The sequence below is a fragment of the Galleria mellonella genome, unplaced genomic scaffold, assembly GCF_026898425.1.
Source record: "Galleria mellonella isolate WM207_F2 unplaced genomic scaffold, CSIRO_AGI_GalMel_v1 utg103, whole genome shotgun sequence".
Classification (NCBI taxonomy): Eukaryota; Metazoa; Arthropoda; class Insecta; order Lepidoptera; family Pyralidae; genus Galleria; species Galleria mellonella.
The window spans coordinates 2,540,310-2,554,398 of NW_026441966.1; the positions used below are offsets into that span (position 1 = coordinate 2,540,310).

A 14,089-nucleotide genomic window follows, 5' to 3' on the forward strand; every position below is an offset into this window, starting at 1 on the left:
GCTAGTGCGTGACCATGTTCGACCTTAATACTTAAGCATTGCATAGTTTAACACCCGTTTCCACTATAATTGATGTTCCGGAGCGGAATGATAAGCTGATAACGAGCCGACCGTCGCATAATGGACGTTGTAGATAGAAAATACTGCATAGGCTTCTCTTTGTTTTGTAGTTGCAATTTAAATAAAAGTAGTTTGACATAATTAAATATAACTTGATCCTCGTTATCATTGTCAACAGTATATTGTTTTAAGAATACTGTAACAATTGATTATTGAATTGAATTAACTGTTCATATTAAATATTAGATTTTAAATTTAAAAAATCTATTTGTTGTGGGTATTTAAACTTTATTATTATTATTTAATAATAAATAATAAGCCCCTATTTCACAAAAAAGTCTTATAACTCTAACTATTAAAGTATTTTGTCCTTTTCTTTTGCACTAAATTTTCAATTGGAAAGAAAGTGACAAAACATTTTAATAGTTATAATAGGTTTGAAGGACGTTTTCGTTTTTATGAATAAGGGCGTTACCTTCTTTACTGTGTAAGTGATTTTAAAGAAAATTATTGCAACTGTTTGTTTGTAACACAATAAAGTATTAAATTACAGGATAGGTACTGAGTTTTCAAAAAAATAATGAGTACGATGGCGGACTTATAATTAATAATATAATTTTCTAGTCACTAGTGTTTTACAGAGTAATTACTAGAGACAAAATATAATAGGTAAATAAAAATAACGTGTTACAGATATTGGTTTTAGGTTAGCTCAAACAAAAAACAAATAAATTTATTTCCTTCCAAACATAAACATCTCCAATAATAATGGCGAATCGTTGTTTGTTTCTTTTCAGGTAACAATAAATTGTACCTTTATAATATTAAAATTTAACATCTGATAAAACTTAAGAAATTAATATGAAGACTATACACTTCCATGTGCTCAATTGGTAAAACAATTTGAACTACTGTTGTGTATTTAATGTACCCTGGCAGTGCTTTCACTGTTTATAGAGAATTATAATAAAATCAATGTTCTTAAGTTTAAACAAATTCAATAGTTGAATAACAGACTTAGATATAGAATTAACGTTAAAACTGCTAATATTGCGATGTAACATACATACATAGATGGTGGATTCTATAGCTAGAATAAAAAAAATATTTCCTATAATTATTTTCGTTTATGTTAGCTATAACTGGTTTAGTTTGGTCTTAAAATAGGTGGATTTATAGACACGATTGCGTGTGCATCATAATTACAACGTGTTATTTAAATAAATAATAACCAATAAAAATCAATTTAGTACCACGCGTGCAATTTAAAATAACATCATGTTTTACGCGAATATCTAACTGATGTAATATAAAATCTAAGACATTTAGAGAAAATTGAATTGATAGTAAATTAATAAACTTTCAAATCGTCGATGCATTCCGAAGTAAAAAATAAATTTCCATACCTGTGTTAATACAGAAATCCGTTAACAGGCACACACACAGCACAACGCACTGATTCGGTTTCAACTTAACTGAGACCACTGTTATGATGAATAACATTAAAAATAGCGGATATGTTTAAGCAAGAGTTATATTATTAGCGAACTAAAACGGTCGCTTTGCGTGTGGTTTTCTGACTGCACACTGCACACACGTGCGACCGCGTCCAACATCGCGCTGGTTCTGAGTTTGACCTACTCGGAAATAGGTGAAGCGGACGGTATCGACGACCCAACTGATTGAATTCTTTATAACAATAAAACCTTTTACTACCTGTCCGGTAAGTTCATTAAATAAAGTTGTTAGTAGCAAATATTACAAAGGCAACCGTAATTTTGAACATGTGTTTATAATTTTGCAATCTTCTCAAAGTTTTATGGCAAACACATTAACAAAATGTCCCAGGTAGCAAGTGGACGTCTGCGATTTAAATAAGACGTCAGTTTTAAATCATTTTGGGGTCAGTGACTGAAAGTGTACGTCACGTTAATTACTATATGGGGTATAATCGAATTGTATAAAAAATCATTTTGTGATAGTTTGGAAATAAAAATAGTAGAGTGAAAAGATTTGTATTATTATTATAAGTGATTTTTTTCTCAGGACTTAACAAATAAATAAAACAAATACACTTGGTACAAATGTGACAGTTTACAATGATGTTTGGCTATTTGTTTGTCAATCAACACTAAACATTGAAACTAAAGAAATTTTATACACAGACAAAAAAGGTTAGGTTGACTGGAATAAATCTCTTTTAGAGATAAGTTCGCCTTTGCTAACATTGTTATTAACTTATTGTTGTTACTGTATGTTTTAGTGCAATATATATATATATATATATATATATATATATATAATAGGATAGGTTTTACCCTGATTTACGTAAGCAAAACCTAGCTATACAATTAGTGTTTTATATTTAATCAATAGAATACATAGTACTGTATAAGAGTCAATAATTATTATAGTATTTCTATTTTATACAACTATTTTTCGGTCTATAGATTACAATAGTCTGAAAAAAATACTTTTATAAAATATTAACTGTTAGGTTAATGTGGCCCTATATATTACCACCATTGTCGATAGCTATTACCCAGCTAACAATAACTTAAACCTTCGGCTGTGACCTTTGTTTAGGGCTAAATTACACGTGCTGCTTTCCGGACAAAACTTTTTAATATTTACCCACAATATATTTTTTCGATTTACATGCCTTTCATTGCATTATTATTATTATGGCAGGCGGTCGTTTGTAAAACTATAAGACAAATCTTTTTGTCATATGGATAAAAAAAAAACATATTACGCCGACCCCAAATAATAAATGAGATAAGGGTAGCTGATGATGATGTCCTTCATTGCAATACAAGGAAATTCAATACAGAAAATAATAATAATAATTACAAAAAAAAAACCGAAAAAAATACACAAAAGAAGTCCTATCTGAAATAAAAATTAAATTGTTGATATAGCCTAAACTTAAGCAAGTGGAACTAGCAATAGGCCGACCATATAGCTCTAAGAATCGACAATAGATGGGGACGAAAGGTTTCAGGTTCAGATTCTATTGTTGGTGATTGTGAAGTGTGATTGTAATTATAAAGTACCATTGTACCGTTACTGTCGTTATCTCACCTGAAGTACTGTTTGAGATACTACCTACCTATATTCTTTATCATCTTGTGCCTTTTATTATTATTATTGTTATTTAACTCTTTATTGTACCATAAATAAAAATATACAATGACAAGTGATTAATTCAACATATAGTATATAAAAGTATATAAAGTAACATAAATACAGATTGAAATATACACATAAAGGTACAAAAGGCGGTCTTATCACTAGGGCAACCTCTTACAGACAACCTTTAGTTAAAGGAGAACAGATAGAAAAGGGCAGGCATATTTTATTTTATTGTTATTATTTTTAGACTTTTATAATTACTTTCAACAATATGGTTTCTTTATCTATTCTTGGTATAGTCAGGGGCCAGAATACCGTAACACAGGGTATCATAGTACGGATTCTGTCCATTTCCAATGACGGTCTATATATATATTCGATTTTGTAAAATGTACAAATGAAGTGCTATTGTAATAGAAATAATAATAATAATAATTATTATTATTATCTGAAGATGTTCTAAAGCATTCTACACATGGTATAGTGTCGTATAATTTTCCAAAGTACATACAATGGTTACTTAAAGTGATCGACTATTTTTTTTTTTATGTTATGATAATGGAATGGTAACCCCGCCTGCGCTAACGGTATACGCTGGCAGGGCACTGGTAAGAGATGATAGGTAAGGATGAAAATGCAGGTCAGTCCATCGTGAATTCACTTGAAACTGAGCACGATGGTTTCCAGGGGGAAACGTGAAGAGATCCACCTGATGGAGTGTATTGCTCATAATGGAGCTACCAATCTCCATTATTGACAATGTCTTCTTCCCCTAGTGTTTGTTTTTTTTTTTACTGGATCATAATAGAATTGGAACCCTGTTTGCGCTAATGGTACAGTTTGGCATGCACCAGTGAGCAATGATAGATGAAAATGAAAAGGCAGTTCAGTTAGCCTAAAGGGGGAGGGGGGACTAAACAGGGTATATTGCTAGCAACGGGACTGGTCTGTAGTACTAACAATTCCTTCATCCTTGATGACCGACTGTTACTACCATAAAGCAGCAATTAATTGTCGTGTATCAACTACATTCATGTTTAAATCAGGCTGGAATTAAAGTACCTTTTCAAGCCAATCAGTTAATTAGGATAGTAATGATTACAATACTAAAAGCCAGCCATACGGATCGTCAGCTCATATGTCAAAGCCCTAAAGACTAGTAGTACTGGTAGGCCGCGATAGCGACCGACACATCCAATTACAGAGGTATGTGGGTCATAGCGGCTTGCTTCACATAACATAACGTGTAATTACCGGCTTATGTATGTTCTTTGTTGTTTTCATTTGCGTGGACGACAATATTTTTTATTTTTTAAAATGAAACTACCATCATTATCATTTCAGCCACACCTAAAAAATCAAAAAATGGTCTCGAGTCACCAGCATCTGTCAACTTCCTATAACACATTTGAAGTCGTCACTTGTATCTAGTGAGAAGTCGCTCTACATTTATTTATATGGTGTCTATTGAAATCGAGACGTCTTTTTTTTTTCTATACAACTTAGAATGGCAAACAAGCTGACGGCCCACCTGATGGAAAGTGGTAACCGTCGCCTATAGACATGAGCAGTACCATGGACATAACAGAGTTTACTGTTTCGCCCATGATACTCTCCATGCGTTGCCATTCCTGAGGATTCAGATGTTATTCCTGCGTACCCAGTAAATTCACGCCATATCCCACCCTTCAAACCGAAACACAGCCATGCAAACACAGCTGCGTCACGGTTGAAACATGAATGGGGCAGAGGTACCCAAGCAATCGACTTTTGTACAAAGTCTCCCTCTGGTTTTTTTCTCTTTTTCAAAGTCTTTTTCTCATAGGTTCTTCAAGCAACGTCACGGGTTTATGGCACATTGGCTACTGACATGTGGAACTATAAAAAGATTGATTCTTCTGCTGAAAAATTCCTCGTTTTGCCGTCTATCACAGAGGATAATTCCAAGAATGCACCAGAGGGAGACTTTGTACAAAAGTCGTTTGCTTGGGTACCTCTGTCCCATTCGTGTTTCAACCGTAAAGTAGTTGTGTTTGCGTGGCGTGAATTTACAAGGTACAGAGAAATAACACCCGAGTCCTTAGGAATGGCAACGCGTGGGGAGGTATCATGGGCGAAACAGTATACTCTGTTATGTCCATGGTACTGCTCGTGTCTATAGGCGACGGTTACCATTTTCCATAAGGTAGGCTTATTTACCATTCTAAGTTGTATAAAAAAAAGCATAGTTCTCACAGCAGAGCAACTAGCAGCTTCAAATCAGTCAGTCCTTTTGCTGAGCTACTGGAAAGGATCGCGAGTAGCTGATGATACTGTTATACATTAAGACTTTCAGGGTTCGGAGTAACTTTGATAACGAACTATATACTTGTAATATCTTTATGTCTTTCATGTATATTATGTGACACATCATGTAATTTTATATCTTATTCCGATAAACAAAAAACTAATTGACATTAAAAAGCGCGTCTGACTTTTATTTTATTTTTTTATTCTTTATTGCACGATAAAAGTTTGTACAAGTAGAGAGCTTAATGCCATATGATATTCTCTACCAGCTAACTATTAGGTAGAAACAGAAAGCGTATGATGGGCAGTGGTGTTGAAAAATATGTGGCTTAATTATTGTAACATACTAAAATAATTACTATAATATATAAACATTACTTTTAATGTATATGATATTTATTTATTTATGAACGAATGAGTATACTTTATTTGCATTATACAATATAGGAAATAAGTTAGACAATTTACAAACACAACGATACAATTGTATAAGTACAGTAAGGCGGTCTTATTGCTGAGGGCAATCTTTTCAAGACAATCTTAAGGTAATTTATTTATATAAATATATTAAAATAATATATGTTTTATTATATTTGTGCAAAGAACAAGTGAAGCCGGGAGCGAGTGCAGACTAAGTATCAGTATTAGGTAATAACAAGCGAGAAAAATACAATAATTATCCTCCAACTGTTACGAGAATGTACACGTTATTATAAATTATTCACACAGTGATTTATTTGAAGGTTTTTACAAGATAGAGGCACGCCACACCGGGCTTAACAGTACAATAATAATTGTATGTATACATTACACATAATAACACTGTAACTAGGCGATGTTTGTGCATTGGAGATAAAGATATATAAAGATAAATAATTTAAGAAAAAAATTATATAAGTATTTTTATCTGATCAGTAAGTACTTTATATTATTCTCAGTTTCGTGTATAATATAGTATTTGTTATATATGTGTAAGTATATTTGTTCATTATATATATTTATTCGTTTATATATGTAATTTAAGTATATATGTATATCAATAATTACTAGTACCGCATTCGAGTATTCTGACACTTCCATATGGTTGACTAGGAGAGAATGCTTTTAATATTAAGTCTGCCATGTACATATATATATATATATATATATATATATATATATATATATATATATATATATATATATATATATATATATATATAATGAATAAATAAAAAATAAATAAATAAGTAATCTTAATAAGGGAAGTTAAAACAATGATTGAATGATTTATTTTCTCTTAATAAAAGGTTGTACAAAGTAACAACTTGAGGTACAATTAAATATGTAAGACCAATTTTGTGAGAGACTGGTGCCTGCAGTAGGTTTTGAAGAACCTGTGTTAAAAGTCACCAGTGCCCCATCTCCATGGACTACACAAATACAAGGCAATCATTAGTTTAATAATGATTTGATGATTATCAAAATAATTTCATTATGTCTGTATGTTTATGCCATCACGTAAAAACTGTTGAACGAAATTGGATTACATTTTCAGAGTTGTGTTCCAGAATGAACATCTAGAGTGTTTTATTTCGATTTCATCTCATTTACATGTGGTCTTTTTCATTAATCATCCTTAGTAGTGACTTTTTTTACCAGGTTTGATTTTTGACTAATCGAATTGAGATTACAGCGTGAGTTTTAAAGATACGTAAAAGATAAAATAACGTAAAAATAGAAACTTTATGACCGCGTTCAGGTTCATATATAAATGTCTGTTAATCTGAGTTTCCGAAACTTTCCACAGTTAAGCTTTTTTACCGACTCAAGATTAATATATACATTAATTACCTATGCCAATCGTAAACTTTAATTTTATTAATTTTATTTATTTTAATTTTATTTTATTTATAAAAATATGACAGAGGTAATCAAATGTACAAAGGCGAGCTTAACTCTAATAGAGTTCTCTTCCAACAAACCCAAAGTGGAAAGGAGCATCAATGTCAGCGGGTGGAGCGGTGTACAATATTGTAATATATTTTAAACAAAGAAACTAGACAAAATAAATTAATTACATTATATTTAATAGTATATTTAATGATATAGATATGACATTTAATAGAGGTTAAACAGACAGTAAAATGCCAGCCTACTGCTCATGTCTCATTCGAGATCACTAATGAGGCATCGTGATTCTATTTTGTGCTTGATCGACGTGACCGTACAATTCTATTGACTCATTCGGTAACGAATAATTCAATGTTACGCATAATAGGCCACTTGACCACGCCTAGAGAGTAATGATTTTTAATATTTTTATTTACATCACTTAACGATGTTTGTGACCTTCCCTTTCAATCATTATTTATACATTTTTTTATATTAAGTAAGCTTAGTGAAATGTAATAATTATATATTACAAGATGTTAAAATTTTGTAACGGTTGAGACCAGAGGGCCTACCATGAAATGTTTTCCGAAATTTCGGAGCCAAACGAAACACAAATTTGATGTTAAAATTACATAATAAATGCCGTTTGGAAATATTAAAAATGTTAAAATATCGTTCATTTGGACTTTTATGATAGGATGTATGACGAACGAAATGTTAAACTCCATTTATTAGTCCTTAGTCCGATTTTGGTATAAACAAAAACACGAAATTAAGTCCGAAATTTCGGATTTCATTTTATGGTAGACCCGCAGATTCCTATGTTCAGGGGGGAGGGGGGAAGGGATTGTTAATAATGCCGACTACCAGTCCCAATATATTCTATCAGGTCGACCTCGGCGTGGTCCCCCCTGGAAGCCATAGTGTTGAATTCCAGGATTATTCATCACGATGAACTGACTGACCTGTCTTTTCATCCTCACCTATCATCCTGCTCTGCCAGTGTATACCGTTAGCGCAAGCGGAGCCACTATTCCATTATCATGCACCAAAAATAATCCTATATTTATGAGTAGTATCTTCAACATTTTTCTTTATTGAAAACTAGCTTAGTGTATTCTTATTACATTCTTACTGATGTCAGAATATTTATCTAAATCTCTGTACAACTGCATTCATGAATAATTTTCTATGTTGATCTTGCGTAGATTTTTAAATTTAAATCTACTTAGTCAAACTGTTTATAATTACTTTTCTCCATCTAAAGGTTGAATGGAAGAAATCGCTCATAGCGATAAGGTCGTCCATTGTTTTCTTGGTGGAATCTTTTCTTGTAATTGTTTGTATTTATAATAAGTTTATTATTCTAATCTTTAGAGGAAACAATAATGAATATCTATTTACCTAGAAAAAAAGTTTGTATTAAACTTGAACTGCATTTAATGACATAAACAGTACAAACATGAGTGACTATTAATAGAAAATATTATTTATTTATTTATTTATTTACACTTTATTGCACCAAGTAAAAAGAGAAATAACAAATACAGTAAATATTAATGAGAAGTGATACAAAAGGCGGCCTTATCGCTAAGCAATCTCTTCCAGACAACCTTTGGGTAGAGGACATTGATTACTCCATTGATGAACATTGGCGCATTCTAAAATTATTTTTATTACTATGTTTAGCTTTTTTCTTGTTTTGTTCTGTATCGTTGGTATATTTAGTTTAATCTATTTCCACTTGTCAAGTAAATATTATGTTTATAATTAGAATTATTACAATAGTTAATACCTTGTTAACTAATACTTTATATTTACCTTGAGGTGTGTATCACAAAATAAATTTCCATATTTGTATTCCTGAGATGTACTGGTGTTGGTTTTAAGGTATCCATAATACTAAAATTAGATACTTGGCAAGTATTAATTGTTATAAAAATATAATTATTGTATTTTTTGCGTAACTATTGAGTTAGAAAATAATATTATAGTCGAACTTAATGCTATATACAGCTTAGAAGTTATAAAAGATAGACAAGATGCATTTGACCTCCCAGTGTTAGTTTCTTTAAACTACTTTAAAAAAGGAAAACGTTCTTAATTTGGTTGTATTTTTTGTTTGTTTTTTCATAACTCCCCTATTTATAAACCGATTTTGATTTTTTCTTATCTGAAAGTACATCCTTTCAGATTGATCTCAATTATATGAAAATCGGTTCAGTAGATTAGATTTTAAATAAAAAATTGGATTTGCCACGATTGAAGTCGGAAGTTTTTTCGTGGAACAAATTCTAAATTATAAACAAATTTATACACATCTATACTTGATGCTATATTTATAATAATATCAATAAAATTGACCGTACCTACAGCTTACCTAATATAAAATTTAACGCAAAATCAATTGCATTCGGTCAAACGATTTGCATGGTTTTTGTCGACTTCCTATAAAGGTCAAATTGTTGAAACGGTAATGGGAGTGTCATGGAGCCCCGTATAGAAACAGAAATTATTCGACGTCTGAAAGATTGAAAATTACCGAAATCGGAAACGGATTTATTTCAATGCTAGGAGACAAATCAAGGTTGAAATAAATTTGGAAACAATTGTCTAGAAAAATATAATATATTTCTTTAAATAAGATAAAGTAATAAAAATTCAGCTGTAAGATTTATCATCAGGGTATCAGAAGGGTATCATGCGCGTTACGGTATATTCTCGGATATCCATAGTACTGTACTGTAGAATCCTGCAGCAGATTTAGAAAAAAAGATGACTATTTAAAAGTGCTTGTAAACAAATTTATTTGAATAAAGTTGATTTTATATTGAATTAAACAAACCTAATAAGAACATAGAGTACTGTCGTAATAAATTCAATTACGCTGCATATTTTAAAAATAGTATTTAATAGTGTTACAAGTACTAGCGTGCCTTTAAAATAAGGCAGATTAGGTCAATGAATCGAATTGGTCGCGAGTTAGGATTACGTTACATGTGCTTATAGGAAGCCCGGTGTAGAAGGAAGCGACCGGATCCGCTGGTCACACTAAGGTTTCCTTCCTGGTGACAATCGATCATCGCGTAGTAACGCTCCGGCGCTTCATTACGTCTTTCATTTGAGACATCACTTTATCGATCACTGATGAATTTATGTGAAGGAAATTGAAATATAAATCGTGTTAGAAAATTGATATAGAATTTAATACAAATGTAATAATTATTATGTTATATTTTATCTAGTAAAATGAATGACGATGAGAAGTGAAATTGGTTGTATTTAATTATTTTAATGTTAAAACTTAATACACCCTTAACAATATAATAATTTGCTGAATCATCAGAATTATTCATTGTCCGGACTGCCACAAGAAACGGTTAGGTTGTATTGGTGAATACAATTTCTTATTTTACCAGAGGGAGACTTTGTACAAAAGTTGATTGCTTGGGTACCTCTGTCCCATTCGTGTTTCAACCTTGAAGCAGTTGTGTTTGCATGGCTGTGTTTCGGTTTGAAGGGTGGGATATGGCGTGAATTTACTGGGTACAGAGGAATAACACCTGAGTTCTCAGGAATGGCAACGCATGGAGGGTATCATGGGCGAAACAGTATACTCTGTTATGTCCATGGTACTGCTCATGTCTATAGGCGACGGTTACCACTTTCTATCAGGTGAGCCGTCAGCTTGTTTGCCATTCTAAGTTGTATAAAAAAAAACTAAATTTTTTTTTCACCAATTTAATACGTTTTTCTTTACCTTTATTCGTCCTTTACCTTTGTCCGTTTCCACTACGATTCACCAAGAACCACTATACGAGCGACGATCCTGTGCTGATCTCTTAATGTTATCTTCTTGACTTAGTGATATTTTCTACAATTCTATATAAAGTTTACAAATAACAAAACTATATAAAAAAATACAAAAATTTTTTTTTCTAAAATTTTCTTCAACAATTCTATAATTATCCAAGTTTGCTTCAAAAAAGGCAATTATCTTACCACAAATTACATAAAAATATACCTAATCTAGCAACACGGCGTTGGGAGCCACTTTCAGCAATATATTTACAATTATTGCCTCTTTTAAAATAGGAAAAGTAGAATAATTATATAGTATAGTAGAATATAAAGTCACGATAATTTAAATATATGATAATTGCATGTTCATACATGATATAACAAATTTTCTACGAACGTTAAAGTTGATATATTTTTTATTGATCTGAAATAGTAAACAAACTGACTGTGCACTTGATGATAAATAGTAATGGTCGCCTACAGACATCAATAATCAGCACCATGGGTACATTTACATAGATCTACGTTGTGATAATTATGTGATATGACAGGACATTGATTCATCCGCAACAGTCTATAACTACCCTTATAAGCTGTATATCAACTTATTAAAGTGATTGAGCTGCAATAAAAAAGTAGGTATATGCAATTTGCGTTCCTGCTCTATTCACATTAAGAAATAGTAATTAAGAAATGAAATATTGCAAATCGTACGCATATGCGGTTATTATACATATGTGCATTGGGTTTGACGTACTTTGCATGTTGTAATTACAATTGCAGCCATATGCAAGAGTCACAATGATGTGTGAATTGTGGGCAAGTAAATAATTGTTTGTGCAATTCATGAAAAACTGGGTTAGCTAGATTTCCACTATAGGTTTAATGTAGGGTTACAACACAATAGGATTATGTACATAGTGCACATACATATTTTTAATTTTATAATATGTAATAATAAAATATCTATTGAGCGTGAGTGAGTATACTGTATTTGTATTATACAATATAGAAAATAAGCAAGACAATAAATGTAACGATACATTTGTATAAGTACATTAGGGCGGTATTATTGCTGAAAGTAATCTTTCAAGACAACATTGGTTTATTTATGTTTAACTCTACTACCACTATTACGTACGAAACAACTAACATTTGGCACGGAGGACTGACCTTATGATGCTTCGTTTAGAGAAGAAACATAAGTTGCAATATGGCTGTAGTTGTTAATGAAAGTCTGTGTATTCTAGCAATTATCAAACTTTTTCTTTAAATTTTTCAGCTTTTTATTTATACCACTGAGGTGGCAAACAAGCATTCGGCTCACCTGATGGTAAGTAGTTACCGTAGCCTATGAACGCCTGCAATACCAGAGGTATTACGCGTGCGTTGCCGACCCTGAAGAAACCTCTTTAGCCCCCTTTTGAAGATCCCCATGCTGTAGTCTCTTGGGAAAACCTTGGCAGGGAGCTCATTCCATAACCTGAGTGTTCGTGGGAGAAAACATCTCTAAAACCGCGTTGTACGCGACCATTTAGGCTGAATTTAGGCATGAGGGTGAACTTCCTGTTGATTGATTCCTGAGCCGTACGATGATAGAAAGTGACCGTAGGCATTATATTGAATAATTCCTCTGAGCACATCCGTTGTACAAGCGGTAGAACACGCAGAGTGAGGTAAAATCTCTCCTAAGACTTAAGGGTTCAATACCGCTTGCAAGCATGGGATCATCGACAATTCTCATAGCTCGTCGTTGCATTGAGTCGAAAGTAGTAGTCGCACGTAGTCGCAGAAACAAGTGCTGCATCTAATCTTACAATAATATTTTTATTAAGTTTGTATACTAATATGTATATATATAATATTTAATATTGTAAGAATTTCAACTAAAAAATGTTGGTTTTAATGTTTTTATTACTTATTTATAAATTGTTGTAGACAGTAATAATACATACAGATATATGACAGTAAAAAAACAAATGTACATAGGCTTGCCTGTAGGCTTTTATAATTTATTTTCCAAGTAAAAAAAAAAAAAAAACAATAATATTTCTTAAGAACCTCAATTTAGATCACATCTCGAATAATTATTAAGTAGATATGATAGTAAGATTGTAAATACAGTATGAAATAAGCTAAACACGGTTGCTTCATCGACGCCTCTAGTAAGAAGAAATAAAATCATCGTAAACCGCGTTGGGAAACTTTGTATTAACAAGAACGATGATAGGTTGATTAAAATTGATTACTACCTGTTGCCATTAACTTTGTCCGTGTGTTATCTGAAAATCGTCTACAACACATACTTATTCATAAACACTAGTCATATTTCACTTTTACGATTGTATCACGCGCCTACATTATCATGCTTATTGCACTTCGTTATATGGATTATAATTTAACTAAATTAATAAAAAAATTCTTTGTTTTTTAATGATACATATTTTTATTTTCGAATTTTTTGTCTTAATTTATTCTACAGTAAGATTAATAACATTTATTTAAGAAATTAATACAATACAAACATCTATCTATTCTATTTAAGAGCTGCGCTCTTGTCGGTGGAGCTCTTGTCACTCACTACGATTTATAGCGAGTCTTTTCACCTCTTGATACGACACGACATTATGTACTACTTTTATAACAATTAAATAAATTTCATTTAAAAAATTTCATTTCAAACAGACACCAACCCTTTCTTTGAACTGCCTGATGTAACTATGCCTTGGTCTTCCTCTTCCCCTCCTTCCTTCTATCTTACCTTCTATTATAATGTTCATAAGTTCGTCGTGTCGCATTAAGTGTCCCAATATTTTTTCCCTTCTGTACTCAAAACAAAACATATATCCGTTATAAATTATATATGTAACTATCAAACTAACTTAAACAAAAATAAATTAAATTAACTACTAGTTAAAATAATATTTAC

The 14,089-nt window shown here is 31.7% G+C and overlaps 1 protein-coding gene across 8 annotated transcripts in view; it reads right to left on the reverse strand.

The window, feature by feature from the left end:
• Window positions 1-14,089, reverse strand: part of LOC113513781 (ephexin-1) — a 175,975-nt gene that overhangs the window by 69,818 nt on the left and 92,068 nt on the right. The window contains exon 1 of one of the 8 annotated variants that reach the window (XM_052892050.1): window positions 1,467-1,696. The exons of the other annotated variants lie outside the window; for them this stretch is intronic. The gene's annotated coding sequence lies outside the window, so the exon portion shown is untranslated. Of the gene's footprint in view, window positions 1-1,466; window positions 1,697-14,089 lie in introns of those variants that run through there. 8 annotated transcript variants of the gene reach the window in all.